The 5000-nt window shown below is 48.3% G+C and overlaps 1 protein-coding gene across 2 annotated transcripts in view; it reads right to left on the bottom strand.

Moving 5' to 3' along the window:
- syt19 (synaptotagmin XIX) overlaps positions 1–95 on the bottom strand; it is a 7291-nt gene extending 7196 nt beyond the window's left edge. For both annotated transcript variants that reach the window (XM_083666705.1, XM_083666706.1), the window contains exon 1: positions 1–95. This exon is cut by the window's left edge and continues 49 nt beyond it. The gene's annotated coding sequence lies outside the window, so the exon portion shown is untranslated.
- Positions 96–5000: the final 4905 nt, after the last annotated feature.

Genomic DNA, 5000 nt, shown 5'->3' with positions numbered 1-5000 from the left:
ACCACACACACACACACACACACACACAAAGAACACTCCTCTCTCTGATAGCAGCACCACACACACACACACACACACACAAAGAACACTCCTCTCTCTGATAGCAGAGCAGGTGACTGTCGTCTGTCAGAGACTCCAACACTGATCCTGCCAGACCAACTGGTCTGGTGAGTCTAGTGGAACTCTAGAGAGAGTCCTCCTCCTCCTCCTCCTCCTCCTCCTCCCCCTCCTCCTCCTCCCCCCCTCCCCCTCTCCTCCTCCCCTCCCCTCCTCCTCCTCCTCTTCCCCCTCCTCTTCCCCTCCCTCTCCTCCTCCCCCTCCTCCTCCTCTCCTCCTCCTCCTCCCCCTCCTCCTCCTCTCCTCCTCCTCCCCCTCTTCCTCCTCCCCTCCTCCTCCCCCTCCTCCTCCTCCCCCCCTCCTCCTCCCCCCCCTTCCTCCTCCCCTCCTCCTCCCCCCCCCTCCTCCTCCCCCTCCCCTCTCCTCCCCTCCTCCCCTCCTCCCCCCTCCCCCCCCCTCCTCCTAACCCTGTGTCTGAGCAGCTTTATCAGGCTACAACAGTCAAATAGCTTCACTGGTTGATCAAATAGAGGCTGAATAGAACACCCTCAACTGGTACTGCAGCCTCTGGCTGTTAGAGAGGGACCACAGGGTTAGGACAGGGTTAGGACAGGGTTAGGACGAGGTTAGGACAGGGTTAGGACAGGGTTAGAACAAGGTTAGGACAAGGTTAGGACAGGGTTAGGACAAGGTTAGGACAAGGTTAGGACAGGGTTAAAAGAGGACCACAAGGTGATAGTTCATCTCTGAATTGTGATTGGTTCATGTATGTGGCCAGGTCTGATGACATGCAGAGACAGAAACACTCAAAGAATGAGGAAGAAACGGATATAAACCAAACTTCCTGGTTCCTCATTCACAGTTGAGTTAGAACATGATCCTGGGGAGGAGAGGGGAGGGGGGGGGAGGGGAGGGAGGGGAGGGTGAGGTAGGGAGGGGAGGGAGAGGTAGGGAGGGTGGGGAGGGAGGGGAGGGGAGGGGAGGGAGGGGTGAGGTAGGGAGGGTGGGGAGGGAGGGTGAGGTAGGGAGGGTGGGGAGGGGAGGGTGGGGAGGGGAGGGTGGTGTGCTATAGTGGTAGCCTTGCGTTTGACTGCTGTGGTTGTGAGCGGTCTGTTGGTGTCTGTGAACGGTCTGTTTGTGTCTGTGAGCGGTCTGTTGGTGTCTGTGAGTGGTCTGTTGGTGTCTGTGAATGGTCTGTTGGTGTCTATTGGTGGTCTGTTGGTGTCTGCGAGTGGTCTGTTGGTGTCTGTGAATGGTCTGTTGGTGTCTGTGAATGGTCTGTTGGTGTCTGTAGGTGTCTGTAAGCGGTCTGTTGGTGTCTGTTGATGTCTGTGAGCAGTCTGTTGGCGTCTGTGAGTGGTCTGTTGGTGTCTGTTGGTGTCTGTGAGCGGTCTGTTGGTGTCTCTGAATGGTCTGTTGGTGTCTGTGAGCTGTCTGTTGGTGTCTGTGAGCAGTCTGTTGGCGTCTGTGAGTGGTCTGTTGGTGTCTGTTGGTGTCTGTGAACGGCCTGTTGGTGTCTGTGAGTGGTCTGTTGGTGTCTGTGAGCAGTCTGTTGGTGTCTGTTGGTGTCTGTTGGGGTCTGTTGATGTTTCCTCTGCAGAAAGTCGTATACAGAGGAAACCCCTGAGTCACGCCTCGCCACACGTCTAACCAATCAGAAACCTCCTACACACACACACACATACACACACACACACACACACACACACACACACACACACACACACACACAGAACACCGTTTCCTCAGAACGGAACACAAGTCTTTATTGAAGCAGCTCTTCAGACAACATTTCTAACATGCACAACAATTTACATCAGAGGTGTCCAGAAACAGTCACACTACACACTACACTCTACACACTACACTCTACACCCTACACACTACACACTACACTCTACACCAGACCTGGGCATAGCACGGCCCGCGGGCCACATACGGCCATACGGCCCTTTGGCTGACGTTGACCGGCCCCCGTAGGGATAAATGGAAATTGGAAAATAAACGTATTGTTTTTTATTTATGTATACGTTTTTTAAGCGTACCTAATGACTCGATACGACTTGTCGTAAAACTGTGTGATGAGACGAGTCTGATTGACGGTATCTGACATTACCTTGTCACAAGATAGCCCTCAAAATGTCTGGTCACGCCAAAAAAAGAAAGGTCGATGCCGAATGCAGAGTTTTCAACAAAACATGGACTGATAAGTATTTATTTACTATAGTCAGAGGTAAAGCTGTGTGTTTAGTTTGCGGAGAGCAGATTGCCGTTTTCAAGGATTACAATTTGAATCGACATTACGAGACGAAACACGCGGTAAAATACAAAGAGTTGACCGGTGCTGAACGGTCACGGACAACAGAAGCTTTGCTAGCTAAGCTACAGAGGCAACAAGGCTTCTTCACCAAGCTTCACACATCCAGTGAGGCAGCAACCAAGACCAGCTTTGTGATATCCCACAAAATCGCTAAAAACAGCAAGTCATTCTCGGAGGGGGAGTTCATTAAAGAGTGCTTGGTGGACTCTGCGGCGCTAATATGCCCCGAGAAAAAAGAAGCATTTGAGAAAGTCCCGCTGTCCAGGTGAACCGTGACGAGAAGGATCGAGGACATCGCAGGGAATTTGGAGCTTCAGCTGCAAAGTGAGATTGCAAATTTGGACTTTTTCTCCTTAGCTTTGGACGAGAGCTGTGATGTCCGTGACACAGCCCAGTTACTTGTATTTTTACGTGGGATAACGAAAGACTTCAAGATTACGGAGGAGCTGGCAGCAGTGCGGTCAATGAAAGGGACGACGGGGAGCGATCTGTTTACGGAGGTAAATGCATGCATGGACGAGCTGGGACTGAGATGGGACAGACTGGCAGGTGTCACAACCGATGGTTGTCCAAATCTGACGGGGAAAAATTTTGGACTTTTGAAACGAATGCAAGATAAAGTGACTGAAATCGACCCAGAGCAGAAATTGGTATTTTTACATTGTATTCTACATCAGAATGTGTTGTGCAAGTCAGTGTTAAAAGTGAACCATGTTACTGATGTTGTAACTAAAATAGTATGCTTTATCAGGGCAAGAGCATTAAATCACAGACAGTTTGTTGAGCTTTTGGAGGAGCATGAGTCTGAACATGGTGACATTGGTTACCACACAACTGTCAGATGGCTCAGCCTGGCCAAAGTGCTGAAAAGAGTTTGGGACCTGAAAGCAGAGATTCAGGAGTTTTGTGAGAAGAAAGGCAAAGACATCCCAGAGCTCTCAGATGGGGACTGGATGGCAGATTTTGCATTTGCTGTGGATGTGACTGCACTGATGAATGAACTGAACACCAAACTGCAAGGCAAGGGCCTTTTTGTTCATGAAATGCACAGCCTGGTGAAGGCTTTCATGAGAAAGTTGCAGTTTCTTTCAAGCCAACTGGAGAGCAACACTCTCACTCACATGCAAACCCTGAAAGAAGTCAAACCATCAGCTGATCACCTCCACAGGTACTCATCCATGTTAGGAGCACTGTATGGTGAGTTTTCAAGGCGATTTGAAGATTTCAAAACAGTTGAGGATGAAATGAGCATGATCTTCTCTCCCTTCACCTGCATTGTGGATAATGCACCCAGTGACGTTCAGCTGGAGCTCATTGACCTGCAGTCTGATGTGGTACTGGCAGAGCACTTTAAGTCAGAATCAGTGCTGGACTTTTACTCCTCTCTCAAAAAGGAGAACTTTCCAAACATGAGGAGACATGCTCAGAAGATGTTGGTTCTCTTTGGATCTACCTACATATGTGAACAAACATTTTCATTGATGAAGTTTAACAAATCCAGGTATAGATCCTCTCTCACTGATGATCATCTGTCAGCTGTGCTTCGCATAGCCACCTCAGACATTCAGCCTGACTTTGATACACTTGTTAAAGCCCAACAGAGACTAGATTTCTCTCACTGAACAAGAAAAAAAAACTGAAACAGTAAATTAGATGGTTAGACTGCTTAATATTTGGAGTACAAAGACAATATTGATGTCTTTAGAAAGCTAAGGATCTCCTCTTTCCAACAATACTGTATATTAAACTAAAATGTGTTTTGGGGTTAATGTGACTGAGTGGAGAAATGCGCAAGTCACAATTGTTAAAAACATTCTTATTTTGTGTACCATTGTTTTTGAAAATGTGATTGAATAAATGACATTTCTTGTAAGGCAACCTCACTTTTTCATTGCTTAATAATCATAACATTTACTCTTACCAGTCACAGCTTGTCAAAACAATGCAATTTACTGCTTTTTACAAAGAAATAAAATTAATGTTATGTAGAATTGAGTTCAGGCTATTGGCCCGGCCCTCCATAATATTTTCTGTTTCTCATGTGGCCCCCTGGGAAAAATAATTGCCCACCCCTGCTCTACACCCTACACCCTACACTCTACACACTACACCCCTACACACTACACCCTACATCCCTACACACTACACCCTACACAACACCCTACACACTACATCCCTACACACTACACACTACACCCTACACACTACTCCCTACACACTACACCCTACTCCCTACACCCTACACACTACCTCTACATACTACCCCTACTCCCTACACACTACACACTACCCCTACACACTACACACTACACTCTACACCCTACACCCTACACTCTACACACTACACCCCTACACACTACACCCTACATCCCTACACACTACACCCTACACAACACCCTACACACTACATCCCTACACCCTACACACTACCCCTACACACTACCTCTACATACTACCCCTACTCCCTACACACTACCCCTACACACTACCTCTTCATACTACCCCTACTCCCTACACACTACACACTACCCCTACTCCCTACACACTACCCCTACACACTACCTCTACATACGATCCCTACTCCCTACACACTACCCCTATGCCCAGTAGTACAGTAGTATAG

This window comes from Argentina silus, assembly GCF_951799395.1.
Source record: "Argentina silus genome assembly, chromosome: 3".
Classification (NCBI taxonomy): Eukaryota; Metazoa; Chordata; class Actinopteri; order Argentiniformes; family Argentinidae; genus Argentina; species Argentina silus.
This window is presented reverse-complemented; position numbering and strand designations above follow the sequence as displayed.